This window comes from Abramis brama (genome assembly GCF_963993115.1).
Source record: "Abramis brama genome assembly, chromosome: 9".
Classification (NCBI taxonomy): domain Eukaryota; kingdom Metazoa; phylum Chordata; class Actinopteri; order Cypriniformes; family Leuciscidae; genus Abramis; species Abramis brama.
The window spans coordinates 18,156,853-18,174,630 of NC_139971.1; positions in this window are offsets into that span (position 1 = coordinate 18,156,853).

Below are 17,778 nucleotides of genomic sequence, written 5' to 3' on the forward strand. Positions count from 1 at the left end.
CAGGTGCACCTAGGGCGAGCTAGCATGTTAGCTTAGCACACCATCAATACAGGACAATTTATGAGATTAAAACCATGTTTGTGCTCCAAACTTACTTTATTACGCAAGTCGAGTATTTTAAATAATCTTCTGTGATCTAATTTGGCTTCAGATAAAAAAATCAGACAGAAAATATACTATTGGTATAGTATTGCACAATGATAGTCTATATAGATTAGCATTACATTATAAATATAATCTATTATTATGGAAATACCTGGCATGGCTTGAAAAACACAGGTAACTCAAATATCATTGCAAACATGTTTATTGTCTTCAAAACGTCTGTATCTGCATGTTACAGCGCGATCTCTTGTTAGCTTTGTGTGTATCAGTGACGTCCTGGAATGTCACATGATCATGGCTCTTCTTCATGTTCCATATATGGACTATTATTGTGCATAATAGCGCCCTCAGGCTATTGGTATGAATTGAAAACACAGTATCAGAGTATCTAAGCGCTCATAATGATCACATCGACAAATTTGGGTATACATTCAATAAATATTATTCCTGTCTATAGAAATCTGATGTAAACCTATGAGAATATATCAATATTTCTCCAAATCTGCACATTTTTGAGCTAAAGCCTTGAGGGACTTTGTTTTGTGTATCGCTGTCATGACGACAGCACGGGAGTTTTTTTATGAATGAAAGCGGCTGACGCGCATAATTCATATCAAAGGTATCGACTCATTTTTTCATTTCATAACTCCTGACACAAATTAAGAAATAACTGTCGCTATAAGTTTCTCAGAATACAATAGTGGTCAAATACTGAAACTTGAGTCTTATATCTTTTTAATGATGTATAGTTTGTCAAGGTATAACATTAAATCTGATAGTAACTTTGAACTATATATAAAAAAAAACGCTTCAGTGCGCCCACGCACTGGCAACGGTTAACAGGTTAATTGCAATAATAGCATGCTTTAGCACTTAGCTAAGAGTTTGCTAGCATGTTTTAGCATGTTTCTAGTATGTTGTTAGCATGTTTAGCACTTGCTGGCACTTTTTTATATGTTATTAGGAGTCCATAACAGTGTTAAACATGTCACTTCCTGTTGCCAGCAGGTGGCGCTATGACTATAACTGAATATGAGCATGGTCATGTGTTCAGGACAGAACGTCCGTTATCAAACGTGTGAAGTTTGGGGAGATTGGACATTCATTCTGAATTACAGCAACTTCCTGTTTCATGGCGAAACATCGAAATTTGTCAGGCCGCCGAGGACCCGCCCTTCAACGAAAACTCAAGATCTTCGCAATTTAACGTCGCAAAGGCCTTAAGATTACACTCACCAAATTTGAAGATGATCAGATTAAAACTGTAGGAGGAGTTCATTAAAGTACGAGGCCTGAAAATGGCAAAAACTGCACAAAAATCTGAGAGGAAGTTTAAAATGGCTGACTTCCTGTTGTGTTTAGGGCTACGCTCCAAGAGACTTTTTTGTAGGTATTAGGTCATTACATGTATGTACCGAATTTCGTACACGCACGTGGAACGTTGCGGGAGGCGCACTCCGTTGAACTTTTATAGGTGGTGCTATCGAGCCATTTTGCCCCGTCCAATTCTGAAACCTATATCAGATGTAAAGTTTCGCCAGTTCTGACGCGTGTGCAAAGTTTCGTGAGTTTTCGAGCATGTTTAGGCCCTCAAAAATGCGATTAACTTCAGAGAATAATAATAATAATTAAAGCTGCAAGCAGCGATGAAAGGGCCCTCGCACCCGTGCCATCAACACTCGTGGCTTTAGGAAGACAGAGCATGGTTGGGAAATGTACATTTAAGGAGGTATATATAGTAAGAGTATGTCAAAGTCAGTTACAAAATGTTTTGTATAATGGTGATAATAGCATGCTTCATGACTCAGCTAAGTGTTGCTAGCATGTTTAGTCTGTTTCTAGCATGCTTAGTACACAATAATTATGTGGTTAGTACTGCATTACTGTGTTAACCATGTCAGTTTCTGTTGCCAGTAGGTGGCGTTATGACTATAACTGAATATGAGCATGGATGTGTGTTCAGGACAGAACTCTTATCAAACGTGTGAAGTTTGGTGCAAATTGGACATTGCCTTCTTGAGTAACAACAAAGTCATGTTTCATTGAATTAGCATTCTTTAGCACTTAGCTAAGCATTGTTAGCATGTTTTAACATGTTTCTAGCATGTTTAGAACTCAATGGCATTTTTAACATGTTGCTAGAACGGCATCAACGTGTTAAACATGTCACTTCCTGTTTCCAGTAGGTGGCGCTATTACTATAACTGAACATTCTCATGTAGATGTGTTCAGGCCATGACTCTTATCAAAAGTGTGAAGTTTGGGGCAGATTGGACATTCCATGCCTGAGTTACAGCAAATTCCTATTTAATTGCAATAATAGCATGATTTAACACTTCGCTAAGAGTTTGCTAGCATGTTTTAGCATGTTTCTAGTATGTTGTTAGCATGTTTAACACTTGCTGGCACTTTTTTATATGTTATTAGGAGTCCATAACAGTGTTAAACATGTCACTTCCTGTTGCCAGCAGGTGGCGCTATGACTGTAACTGAATATAAGCATGGTCATGTGTTCAGGACAGAACGCTTATCAAAAGTGTGAAGTTTGGGGCAGATTGGACATTCCATGCCTGAGTTACAGCAAATTCATATTTAATTGCAGTAATATCATTCTTTAGCACTTAGCTAAGTGTTTGCTAGTATGTTTTAGCATGTCTCTAGTATGTTGGTAGGATGTTTAGCACCTACTGGCATTTTTTTATATGTTATTAGGAGTCAAGAACAGTGTTAAACGTCACTTCCTGTTGCCAGCAGGTGGCGCTATGACTATAACTAAATATTAGCATGGACATGTGTTCAAGAGATAACTCTTATCAAACGTGTGAAGTTTGGGGTAGATTGTACATTGCCTTCTTGAGTAACAACAAAGTCCTGTTTCATTGAATTAGCATGCTTTAGCACTTAGCTAAGTATTGCTAGCATGTTTTAACATGTTTCTAGCATGTTTAGAACTCAATGGCATTTTTAACATGTTGCTAGAACGGCATCAACGTGTTAAACATGTCACTTCCTGTTGCCAGTAGGTGGCGCTATTACTATAACTGAATTTGAGCATAGACATGTGTTCAGGCCATGATTCTTATCAAACGTGTGAAGTTTGGGGCAGATTGGACATTCCATGCCTGAGTTACAGCAAATTCCTATTTAATTGCAGTAATAGCATGCTTTAGCACTTAGCTAAGTGTTTGCTAGCATGTTTCTAGTATGTTGCTAACCTGCTTAGCACTTGCTGGCTCTTTTTTATATGTTATTAGGAGACCACAACACTGTTAAACATGTCACTTCCTGTTGACAGCAGGTGGCGCTATTACTATAACTGAATATTCTCATGTAGATGTGTTCAGGCCATGACTCTTATCAAACGTGTGAAGTTTGGGGCAGATTGGACATTCCATGCCTGTGTTACAGCAAATTCCTATTTAATTGCAATAATAGCATGATTTAACACTTCGCTAAGAGTTTGCTAGCATGTTTTAGCATGTTTCTAGTATGTTGTTAGCATGTTTAACACTTGCTGGCACTTTTTTATATGTTATTAGGAGTCCATAACAGTGTTAAACATGTCACTTCCTGTTGCCAGCAGGTGGCGCTATGACTGTAACTGAATATAAGCATGGTCATGTGTTCAGGACAGAACGCTTATCAAAAGTGTGAAGTTTGGGGCAGATTGGACATTCCATGCCTGAGTTACAGCAAATTCATATTTAATTGCAGTAATATCATTCTTTAGCACTTAGCTAAGTGTTTGCTAGTATGTTTTAGCATGTCTCTAGTATGTTGGTAGGATGTTTAGCACCTACTGGCATTTTTTTATATGTTATTAGGAGTCAAGAACAGTGTTAAACGTCACTTCCTGTTGCCAGCAGGTGGCGCTATGACTATAACTAAATATTAGCATGGACATGTGTTCAAGAGATAACTCTTATCAAACGTGTGAAGTTTGGGGTAGATTGTACATTGCCTTCTTGAGTAACAACAAAGTCCTGTTTCATTGAATTAGCATGCTTTAGCACTTAGCTAAGTATTGCTAGCATGTTTTAACATGTTTCTAGCATGTTTAGAACTCAATGGCATTTTTAACATGTTGCTAGAACGGCATCAACGTGTTAAACATGTCACTTCCTGTTGCCAGTAGGTGGCGCTATTACTATAACTGAATTTGAGCATAGACATGTGTTCAGGCCATGATTCTTATCAAACGTGTGAAGTTTGGGGCAGATTGGACATTCCATGCCTGAGTTACAGCAAATTCCTATTTAATTGCAGTAATAGCATGCTTTAGCACTTAGCTAAGTGTTTGCTAGCATGTTTCTAGTATGTTGCTAACCTGCTTAGCACTTGCTGGCTCTTTTTTATATGTTATTAGGAGACCACAACACTGTTAAACATGTCACTTCCTGTTGACAGCAGGTGGCGCTATTACTATAACTGAATATTCTCATGTAGATGTGTTCAGGCCATGACTCTTATCAAACGTGTGAAGTTTGGGGCAGATTGGACATTCCATGCCTGTGTTACAGCAAATTCCTATTTAATTGCAGCAATAGCATGCTTTAGCACTTAGCTAAGTGTTTGCTAGCATGTTTTAGCATGTTTCTAGTATGTTGTTAGCATGTTTAGCACTTGCTGGCACTTTTTTTATATGTTTTTCTATGTCCACAACAGTGTTTAACATGTCACTTCCTGTTGCCAGCAGGTGGCGCTATGACTATAACTGAATATGAGCATGGTCATGTGTTCAGGACAGAACTCTTATCAAACGTGTGAAGTTTGGGGCAGATTGGACATTCCATGCCTGAGTTACAGCAACTTCCTGTTTCATGGCGAAACATCGAAATTTGTCAGGCCGCCGAGGACCCGCCCTTCGACGAAAACTCAAGATCTTCGCAATTTAACGTCGCAAAGGCCTTAAGATTACACTCACCAAATTTGAAGATGATCAGATTAAAACTGTAGGAGGAGTTTGTTAAAGTACGAGGCCTGAAAATGGCAAAAACTGCACAAAAATCTGAGAGGAAGTTCAAAATGGCTGACTTCCTGTTGTGTTTAGGGCTATGCTCCAAGAGACTTTTTTGTAGGTATTAGGTCATTACATGTATGTACCGAATTTCGTGCACATACGTGGAACGTTGCGGGAGGCGCACTCCGTTGAACTTTTATAGGTGGCGCTATCGAGCCATTTTGCCCCGTCCAATTCTGAAACCTATATCAGATGTAAATTTTCGCCAGTTCTGACGCGTGTGCAAAGTTTTGTGAGTTTTCGAGCATGTTTAGGCCCTCAAAAATGCAATTAAATGCGGAGAAGAATAATAATAATTAAAGCTGCAAGCAGCGATGAAAGGGCCCTCGCACCCGTGCCATCAACACTCGGTGGCTTTAGGAAGACAGAGCATGGTTGGGAAATGTACATTTAAGGAGGTATATATAGTAAGAGTATGTCAAAGTCAGTTACAAAATGTTTTGTATAATGGTGATAATAGCATGCTTCATGACTCAGCTAAGTGTTGCTAGCATGTTTAGTCTGTTTCTAGCATGCTTAGTACACAATAATTATGTGGTTAGTACTGCATTACTGTGTTAACCATGTCAGTTTCTGTTGCCAGTAGGTGGCGTTATGACTATAACTGAATATGAGCATGGATGTGTGTTCAGGACAGAACTCTTATCAAACGTGTGAAGTTTGGTGCAAATTGGACATTGCCTTCTTGAGTAACAACAAAGTCATGTTTCATTGAATTAGCATTCTTTAGCACTTAGCTAAGCATTGTTAGCATGTTTTAACATGTTTCTAGCATGTTTAGAACTCAATGGCATTTTTAACATGTTGCTAGAACGGCATCAACGTGTTAAACATGTCACTTCCTGTTGCCAGTAGGTGGCGCTATTACTATAACTGAACATTCTCATGTAGATGTGTTCAGGCCATGATTCTTATCAAAAGTGTGAAGTTTGGGGCAGATTGGACATTCCATGCCTGAGTTACAGCAAATTCATATTTAATTGCAGTAATATCATTCTTTAGCACTTAGCTAAGTGTTTGCTAGTATGTTTTAGCATGTCTCTAGTATGTTGGTAGGATGTTTAGCACCTACTGGCATTTTTTTATATGTTATTAGGAGTCAAGAACAGTGTTAAACGTCACTTCCTGTTGCCAGCAGGTGGCGCTATGACTATAACTAAATATGAGCATGGACATGTGTTCAAGAGATAACTCTTATCAAACGTGTGAAGTTTGGGGTAGATTGTACATTGCCTTCTTGAGTAACAACAAAGTCCTGTTTCATTGAATTAGCATGCTTTAGCACTTAGCTAAGTATTGCTAGCATGTTTTAACATGTTTCTAGCATGTTTAGAACTCAATGGCATTTTTAACATGTTGCTAGAACGGCATCAACGTGTTAAACATGTCACTTCCTGTTGCCAGTAGGTGGCGCTATTACTGTAACTGAATTTGAGCATAGACATGTGTTCAGGCCATGATTCTTATCAAACGTGTGAAGTTTGGGGCAGATTGGACATTCCGTGCCTGAGTTACAGCAAATTCCTATTTAATTGCAGTAATAGCATGCTTTAGCACTTAGCTAAGTGTTTGCTAGCATGTTTCTAGTATGTTGATAACCTGTTTAGCACTTGCTGGCTCTTTTTTATATGTTATTAGGAGACCACAACACTGTTAAACATGTCACTTCCTGTTGACAGCAGGTGGCGCTATTACTATAACTGAATATGAGCATGGTCATGTGTTCAGGACAGAACTCTTATCAAACGTGTGAAGTTTGGGGCAGATTGGACATTCCATGCCTGTGTTACAGCAAATTCCTATTAAATTGCAGCAATAGCATGCTTTAGCACTTAGCTAAGTGTTTGCTAGCATGTTTTAGCATGTTTCTAGTATGTTGTTAGCATGTTTAGCACTTGCTGGCACTTTTTTATATGTTTTTATATGTCCACAACAGTGTTTAACATGTCACTTCCTGTTGCCAGCAGGTGGCACTATGACTGTAACTGAATATGAGCATGGTCATGTGTTCAGGACAGAATGTTTATTAAAAGTGTGAAGTTTGGCGCAGATTGGACATTGCCTTCTTGAGTAACAACAACATCCTGTTTCATTGAATTAGCATGCTTTAGCACTTAGCTAAGTATTGCTAGCATGTTTTAACATGTTTCTAGCATGTTTAGAAGTCAATGGCATTTTTAACATGTTGCTAGAATGGCATCAACGTGTTAAACATGACACTTCCTGTTACCAGTAGGTGGCGCTATTACTATAACTGAATATTCTCATGTAGATGTGTTCAGGACAGAACGCTTATCAAAAGTGTGAAGTTTGGGGCAGATTGGACATTCCATGCCTGAGTTACAGCAAATTCCTATTTAATTGCAATAATAGCATGCTTTAGCACTTAGCTAAGAGTTTGCTAGCATGTTTTAGCATGCTTCTAGTATGTTGTTAGCATGTTTAGCACTTGCTGGCACTTTTTTATATGTTATTAGGAGTCCATAACAGTGTTAAACATGTCACTTCCTGTTGCCAGCAGGTGGCGCTATGACTGTAACTGAATATAAGCATGGTCACATGTGTTCAGGACAGAACGCTTATCAAAAGTGTGAAGTTTGGGGCAGATTGGACATTCCATGCCTGAGTTACAGCAAATTCATATTTAATTGCAGTAATATCATTCTTTAGCACTTAGCTAAGTGTTTGCTAGTATGTTTTAGCATGTCTCTAGTATGTTGGTAGGATGTTTAGCACCTACTGGCATTTTTTTATATGTTATTAGGAGTCAAGAACAGTGTTAAACGTCACTTCCTGTTGCCAGCAGGTGGCGCTATGACTATAACTAAATATTAGCATGGACATGTGTTCAAGAGATAACTCTTATCAAACGTGTGAAGTTTGGGGTAGATTGTACATTGCCTTCTTGAGTAACAACAAAGTCCTGTTTCATTGAATTAGCATGCTTTAGCACTTAGCTAAGTATTGCTAGCATGTTTTAACATGTTTCTAGCATGTTTAGAACTCAATGGCATTTTTAACATGTTGCTAGAACGGCATCAACGTGTTAAACATGTCACTTCCTGTTGCCAGTAGGTGGCACTATTACTATAACTGAATTTGAGCATAGACATGTGTTCAGGCCATGATTCTTATCAAACATGTGAAGTTTGGGGCAGATTGGACATTCCATGCCTGAGTTACAGCAAATTCCTATTTAATTGCAGTAATAGCATGCTTTAGCACTTAGCTAAGTGTTTGCTAGCATGTTTCTAGTATGTTGCTAACCTGCTTAGCACTTGCTGGCTCTTTTTTATATGTTATTAGGAGACCACAACACTGTTAAACATGTCACTTCCTGTTGACAGCAGGTGGCGCTATTACTATAACTGAATATTCTCATGTAGATGTGTTCAGGCCATGACTCTTATCAAACGTGTGAAGTTTGGGGCAGATTGGACATTCCATGCCTGTGTTACAGCAAATTCCTATTTAATTGCAGCAATAGCATGCTTTAGCACTTAGCTAAGTGTTTGCTAGCATGTTTTAGCATGTTTCTAGTATGTTGTTAGCATGTTTAGCACTTGCTGGCACTTTTTTTATATGTTTTTCTATGTCCACAACAGTGTTTAACATGTCACTTCCTGTTGCCAGCAGGTGGCGCTATGACTATAACTGAATATGAGCATGGTCATGTGTTCAGGACAGAACTCTTATCAAACGTGTGAAGTTTGGGGCAGATTGGACATTCCATGCCTGAGTTACAGCAACTTCCTGTTTCATGGCGAAACATCGAAATTTGTCAGGCCGCCGAGGACCCGCCCTTCGACGAAAACTCAAGATCTTCGCAATTTAACGTCGCAAAGGCCTTAAGATTACACTCACCAAATTTGAAGATGATCAGATTAAAACTGTAGGAGGAGTTTGTTAAAGTACGAGGCCTGAAAATGGCAAAAACTGCACAAAAATCTGAGAGGAAGTTCAAAATGGCTGACTTCCTGTTGTGTTTAGGGCTATGCTCCAAGAGACTTTTTTGTAGGTATTAGGTCATTACATGTATGTACCGAATTTCGTGCACATACGTGGAACGTTGCGGGAGGCGCACTCCGTTGAACTTTTATAGGTGGCGCTATCGAGCCATTTTGCCCCGTCCAATTCTGAAACCTATATCAGATGTAAATTTTCGCCAGTTCTGACGCGTGTGCAAAGTTTTGTGAGTTTTCGAGCATGTTTAGGCCCTCAAAAATGCAATTAAATGCGGAGAAGAATAATAATAATTAAAGCTGCAAGCAGCGATGAAAGGGCCCTCGCACCCGTGCCATCAACACTCGGTGGCTTTAGGAAGACAGAGCATGGTTGGGAAATGTACATTTAAGGAGGTATATATAGTAAGAGTATGTCAAAGTCAGTTACAAAATGTTTTGTATAATGGTGATAATAGCATGCTTCATGACTCAGCTAAGTGTTGCTAGCATGTTTAGTCTGTTTCTAGCATGCTTAGTACACAATAATTATGTGGTTAGTACTGCATTACTGTGTTAACCATGTCAGTTTCTGTTGCCAGTAGGTGGCGTTATGACTATAACTGAATATGAGCATGGATGTGTGTTCAGGACAGAACTCTTATCAAACGTGTGAAGTTTGGTGCAAATTGGACATTGCCTTCTTGAGTAACAACAAAGTCATGTTTCATTGAATTAGCATTCTTTAGCACTTAGCTAAGCATTGTTAGCATGTTTTAACATGTTTCTAGCATGTTTAGAACTCAATGGCATTTTTAACATGTTGCTAGAACGGCATCAACGTGTTAAACATGTCACTTCCTGTTTCCAGTAGGTGGCGCTATTACTATAACTGAACATTCTCATGTAGATGTGTTCAGGCCATGATTCTTATCAAAAGTGTGAAGTTTGGGGCAGATTGGACATTCCATGCCTGAGTTACAGCAAATTCATATTTAATTGCAGTAATATCATTCTTTAGCACTTAGCTAAGTGTTTGCTAGTATGTTTTAGCATGTCTCTAGTATGTTGGTAGGATGTTTAGCACCTACTGGCATTTTTTTATATGTTATTAGGAGTCAAGAACAGTGTTAAACGTCACTTCCTGTTGCCAGCAGGTGGCGCTATGACTATAACTAAATATGAGCATGGACATGTGTTCAAGAGATAACTCTTATCAAACGTGTGAAGTTTGGGGTAGATTGTACATTGCCTTCTTGAGTAACAACAAAGTCCTGTTTCATTGAATTAGCATGCTTTAGCACTTAGCTAAGTATTGCTAGCATGTTTTAACATGTTTCTAGCATGTTTAGAACTCAATGGCATTTTTAACATGTTGCTAGAACGGCATCAACGTGTTAAACATGTCACTTCCTGTTGCCAGTAGGTGGCGCTATTACTGTAACTGAATTTGAGCATAGACATGTGTTCAGGCCATGATTCTTATCAAACGTGTGAAGTTTGGGGCAGATTGGACATTCCGTGCCTGAGTTACAGCAAATTCCTATTTAATTGCAGTAATAGCATGCTTTAGCACTTAGCTAAGTGTTTGCTAGCATGTTTCTAGTATGTTGATAACCTGTTTAGCACTTGCTGGCTCTTTTTTATATGTTATTAGGAGACCACAACACTGTTAAACATGTCACTTCCTGTTGACAGCAGGTGGCGCTATTACTATAACTGAATATGAGCATGGTCATGTGTTCAGGACAGAACTCTTATCAAACGTGTGAAGTTTGGGGCAGATTGGACATTCCATGCCTGTGTTACAGCAAATTCCTATTAAATTGCAGCAATAGCATGCTTTAGCACTTAGCTAAGTGTTTGCTAGCATGTTTTAGCATGTTTCTAGTATGTTGTTAGCATGTTTAGCACTTGCTGGCACTTTTTTATATGTTTTTATATGTCCACAACAGTGTTTAACATGTCACTTCCTGTTGCCAGCAGGTGGCACTATGACTGTAACTGAATATGAGCATGGTCATGTGTTCAGGACAGAATGTTTATTAAAAGTGTGAAGTTTGGCGCAGATTGGACATTGCCTTCTTGAGTAACAACAACATCCTGTTTCATTGAATTAGCATGCTTTAGCACTTAGCTAAGTATTGCTAGCATGTTTTAACATGTTTCTAGCATGTTTAGAAGTCAATGGCATTTTTAACATGTTGCTAGAATGGCATCAACGTGTTAAACATGACACTTCCTGTTACCAGTAGGTGGCGCTATTACTATAACTGAATATTCTCATGTAGATGTGTTCAGGACAGAACGCTTATCAAAAGTGTGAAGTTTGGGGCAGATTGGACATTCCATGCCTGAGTTACAGCAAATTCCTATTTAATTGCAATAATAGCATGCTTTAGCACTTAGCTAAGAGTTTGCTAGCATGTTTTAGCATGCTTCTAGTATGTTGTTAGCATGTTTAGCACTTGCTGGCACTTTTTTATATGTTATTAGGAGTCCATAACAGTGTTAAACATGTCACTTCCTGTTGCCAGCAGGTGGCGCTATGACTATAACTGAATATGAGCATGGTCATGTGTTCAGGACAGAACTCTTATCAAACGTGTGAAGTTTGGGGCAGATTGGACATTCCATGCCTGAGTTACAGCAACTTCCTGTTTCATGGCGAAACATCGAAATTTGTCAGGCCGCCGAGGACCCGCCCTTCGACGAAAACTCAAGATCTTCGCAATTTAACGTCGCAAAGGCCTTAAGATTACACTCACCAAATTTGAAGATGATCAGATTAAAACTGTAGGAGGAGTTCGTTAAAGTATGAGGCCTGAAAATGGCAAAAACTGCACAAAAATCTGAGAGGAAGTTCAAAATGGCTGACTTCCTGTTGTGTTTAGGGCTACGCTCCAAGAGACTTTTTGGTAGGTATTAGGTCATTACATGTATGTACCGAATTTCGTGCACATACGTGGAACGTTGCGGGAGGCGCACTCCGTTGAACTTTTATAGGTGGCGCTATCGAGCCATTTTGCCCTGTCCAATTCTGAAACCTATATCAGATGTAAATTTTCGCCAGTTCTGACGCGTGTGCAAAGTTTCGTGAGTTTTCGAGCATGTTTAGGCCCTCAAAAATGCAATTTAATGCGGAGAAGAATAATAATAATAATAATTAAAGCTGCAAGCAGCGATGAAAGGGCCCTCGCACCCGTGCCATCAACACTCGGTGGCTTTAGGAAGACAGAGCATGGTTGGGAAATGTACATTTAAGGAGGTATATATAGTAAGAGTATGTCAAAGTCAGTTACAAAATGTTTTGTATAATGGTGATAATAGCATGCTTCATGACTCAGCTAAGTGTTGCTAGCATGTTTAGTCTGTTTCTAGCATGCTTAGTACACAATAATTATGTGGTTAGTACTGCATTACTGTGTTAACCATGTCAGTTTCTGTTGCCAGTAGGTGGCGTTATGACTATAACTGAATATGAGCATGGATGTGTGTTCAGGACAGAACTCTTATCAAACGTGTGAAGTTTGGTGCAAATTGGACATTGCCTTCTTGAGTAACAACAAAGTCATGTTTCATTGAATTAGCATTCTTTAGCACTTAGCTAAGCATTGTTAGCATGTTTTAACATGTTTCTAGCATGTTTAGAACTCAATGGCATTTTTAACATGTTGCTAGAACGGCATCAACGTGTTAAACATGTCACTTCCTGTTGCCAGTAGGTGGCGCTATTACTATAACTGAACATTCTCATGTAGATGTGTTCAGGCCATGATTCTTATCAAAAGTGTGAAGTTTGGGGCAGATTGGACATTCCATGCCTGAGTTACAGCAAATTCATATTTAATTGCAGTAATATCATTCTTTAGCACTTAGCTAAGTGTTTGCTAGTATGTTTTAGCATGTCTCTAGTATGTTGGTAGGATGTTTAGCACCTACTGGCATTTTTTTATATGTTATTAGGAGTCAAGAACAGTGTTAAACGTCACTTCCTGTTGCCAGCAGGTGGCGCTATGACTATAACTAAATATGAGCATGGACATGTGTTCAAGAGATAACTCTTATCAAACGTGTGAAGTTTGGGGTAGATTGTACATTGCCTTCTTGAGTAACAACAAAGTCCTGTTTCATTGAATTAGCATGCTTTAGCACTTAGCTAAGTATTGCTAGCATGTTTTAACATGTTTCTAGCATGTTTAGAACTCAATGGCATTTTTAACATGTTGCTAGAACGGCATCAACGTGTTAAACATGTCACTTCCTGTTGCCAGTAGGTGGCGCTATTACTGTAACTGAATTTGAGCATAGACATGTGTTCAGGCCATGATTCTTATCAAACGTGTGAAGTTTGGGGCAGATTGGACATTCCGTGCCTGAGTTACAGCAAATTCCTATTTAATTGCAGTAATAACATGCTTTAGCACTTAGCTAAGTGTTTGCTAGCATGTTTCTAGTATGTTGATAACCTGTTTAGCACTTGCTGGCTCTTTTTTATATGTTATTAGGAGACCACAACACTGTTAAACATGTCACTTCCTGTTGACAGCAGGTGGCGCTATTACTATAACTGAATATTCTCATGTAGATGTGTTCAGGCCATGACTCTTATCAAACGTGTGAAGTTTGGGGCAGATTGGACATTCCATGCCTGTGTTACAGCAAATTCCTATTAAATTGCAGCAATAGCATGCTTTAGCACTTAGCTAAGTGTTTGCTAGCATGTTTTAGCATGTTTCTAGTATGTTGTTAGCATGTTTAGCACTTGCTGGCACTTTTTTATATGTTTTTATATGTCCACAACAGTGTTTAACATGTCACTTCCTGTTGCCAGTAGGTGGCGCTATTACTGTAACTGAATTTGAGCATAGACATGTGTTCAGGCCATGATTCTTATCAAACGTGTGAAGTTTGGGGCAGATTGGACATTCCGTGCCTGAGTTACAGCAAATTCCTATTTAATTGCAGTAATAACATGCTTTAGCACTTAGCTAAGTGTTTGCTAGCATGTTTCTAGTATGTTGATAACCTGTTTAGCACTTGCTGGCTCTTTTTTATATGTTATTAGGAGACCACAACACTGTTAAACATGTCACTTCCTGTTGACAGCAGGTGGCGCTATTACTATAACTGAATATTCTCATGTAGATGTGTTCAGGCCATGACTCTTATCAAACGTGTGAAGTTTGGGGCAGATTGGACATTCCATGCCTGTGTTACAGCAAATTCCTATTAAATTGCAGCAATAGCATGCTTTAGCACTTAGCTAAGTGTTTGCTAGCATGTTTTAGCATGTTTCTAGTATGTTGTTAGCATGTTTAGCACTTGCTGGCACTTTTTTATATGTTTTTATATGTCCACAACAGTGTTTAACATGTCACTTCCTGTTGCCAGCAGGTGGCACTATGACTGTAACTGAATATGAGCATGGTCATGTGTTCAGGACAGAATGTTTATTAAAAGTGTGAAGTTTGGCGCAGATTGGACATTGCCTTCTTGAGTAACAACAACATCCTGTTTCATTGAATTAGCATGCTTTAGCACTTAGCTAAGTATTGCTAGCATGTTTTAACATGTTTCTAGCATGTTTAGAAGTCAATGGCATTTTTAACATGTTGCTAGAATGGCATCAACGTGTTAAACATGACACTTCCTGTTACCAGTAGGTGGCGCTATTACTATAACTGAATATTCTCATGTAGATGTGTTCAGGACAGAACGCTTATCAAAAGTGTGAAGTTTGGGGCAGATTGGACATTCCATGCCTGAGTTACAGCAAATTCCTATTTAATTGCAATAATAGCATGCTTTAGCACTTAGCTAAGAGTTTGCTAGCATGTTTTAGCATGCTTCTAGTATGTTGTTAGCATGTTTAGCACTTGCTGGCACTTTTTTATATGTTATTAGGAGTCCATAACAGTGTTAAACATGTCACTTCCTGTTGCCAGCAGGTGGCGCTATGACTATAACTGAATATGAGCATGGTCATGTGTTCAGGACAGAACTCTTATCAAACGTGTGAAGTTTGGGGCAGATTGGACATTCCATGCCTGAGTTACAGCAACTTCCTGTTTCATGGCGAAACATCGAAATTTGTCAGGCCGCCGAGGACCCGCCCTTCGACGAAAACTCAAGATCTTCGCAATTTAACGTCGCAAAGGCCTTAAGATTACACTCACCAAATTTGAAGATGATCAGATTAAAACTGTAGGAGGAGTTCGTTAAAGTATGAGGCCTGAAAATGGCAAAAACTGCACAAAAATCTGAGAGGAAGTTCAAAATGGCTGACTTCCTGTTGTGTTTAGGGCTACGCTCCAAGAGACTTTTTGGTAGGTATTAGGTCATTACATGTATGTACCGAATTTCGTGCACATACGTGGAACGTTGCGGGAGGCGCACTCCGTTGAACTTTTATAGGTGGCGCTATCGAGCCATTTTGCCCTGTCCAATTCTGAAACCTATATCAGATGTAAATTTTCGCCAGTTCTGACGCGTGTGCAAAGTTTCGTGAGTTTTCGAGCATGTTTAGGCCCTCAAAAATGCAATTTAATGCGGAGAAGAATAATAATAATAATAATAATAATAATAATAATAATAATAAACAGAGCAATTCCAAGAGGGTCCTCACACCATCGGTGCTCGGGCCCTAATAATCCTACCGAAAACAATAGGGCCTTCGCCCTTTCAGGGCTTGGGCCCTAATAATAATAATAATAAATAATCCTACCGGAAACAATAGGGCCTTCGCCCTTTCAGGGCTTGGGCCCTAATAATCCTACCGGAAACAATAGGGCCTTCGCCCTTTCAGGGCTTGGGCCCTAATAAATAATCCTACCGAAAACAACAGGGCCTTCGCCCTTTCAGGGCTTGGTCCCTAATAATCCTACCGGAAACAATAGGGCCTTCGCCCTTTCAGGGCTTGGGCCCTAATAAACAATAATCCTACCGAAAACAATAGGGCCTTCGCCCTTTCAGGGCTTGGGCCCTAATAATAATAATCCTACCGAAAACAATAGGGCCTTCGCCCTTTCAGGGCTTGGGCCCTAATAATAAATAATCCTACCGAAAACAATAGGGCTCTGCGCCCTTTCAGGGCTTGGGCCCTAATAATAAATAATCCTACCGAAAACAATAGGGCTCTTCGCCCTTTCAGGGCTTGGGCCCTAATAATAATAATAATAATAAATGGAGCAATTCCAAGAGGGTCCTCACACCATCGGTGCTCGGGCCCTAAATATAGCTGCGAGCAGCGATTGCGGGCCCAAGCCGGTGGCACCGGCACCCTGGTGCCTTTAGTTACACTAAAGGCACCGGGGTGGCGGTGTCACCGGCTTGGGCCCGCAATCGCTGCTCGCAGCTATATTTATCTATATATATATCTATATATATATATATATATATATATATATATATATATATATATATATATCAGACAAGTAATATTCTCTGTCTTGTCACTTAAAAAAAAAAAAAATATATATATATATATATATATATATATATTAATACATTTTTTGGATGCTAAACTATTGTTTATTATAGGCTTTGTACTTCACTCACATTCCAATATTGAAGGGAAAAATTATCCTCTTCACATGCGCAAAAATGTGCTTGGAAACATCACAGTTGAGCGGTGATTACTGTGAATAGAATGAATTGTACTACTGACTATTTAAACAGAGCAGTGTAATTTTTATATGTTAGGTTGACTATTCTATTATTATATTTTATTAAGGCTATAATGAACAGGCTGCGATGTCAAGATTGCAATGCTGGAATGCACAATATGTTGTTGTTGTGTGAGTGTGTGTGTGTGTGTGAGGCTCAATCAAACAACATAAACATGAAAACATACTCCGTCATTTTGTTCATACAGGATATCATTCAAACTGCAAAGCGTTTCCTTATATTTGTGTACACTTGCAATAAAACACAACATTGTGCTTTTGTCAAACTATAAACTCTTGTCAAACTGTAACCTACAACTGTCACCAAACCAAAATCTCTCTCTCTCTCACATACACACACACACACACACACACACACACACACACACACACACACACACACACACACACACACACACTGTTTAAAAGAAGAAAAAAAATTATCCAGACCCATTTAAAAACAGTGTGTCGGTGCCATCTTTTGGACATTCATCATATTGCATTGGTTTTCATTTCTTGTCCTCAAACCGAGCACTAATCTGTTTATTTTTAAGTCACACTTTCTACATTGATTAAAAAAGACAATCAAATGTATTTTTTAATGGTAGTATTATTTTATACAGAAATAAATTATTTATAATTCAGATGAGAATAAAGTTAGTGTTAATTAAAATTGTAAGGAAAACATATATTGATCTGAAATCTACTATCATTTGCTGCAAATAGGTTGACTATTTTATTATTATATTTTATTACGACTATAATGAACCGGCTGCAATGTCAAGATTGCAATGCTGGAATGCACAGTGTGTGTGTGTGTTTGTGTGTGTGTGTGTGTGTGTGTGTGTGTGTGTGTGTGTGTTGCGCGGGCGCGATCGAACAGTAGAAACATAAAAACATAGGCTACTTCGTCCTTTTGTTCATACAGGACATAATTTAAACTGCAATGTGTTTACTTATATTTATGTACACTCGCAATAAAACACAACATTGTGCTTTTGTAAAAAAACATTCAAGCAATCCCACCCCCAAAATGGCGCTATAT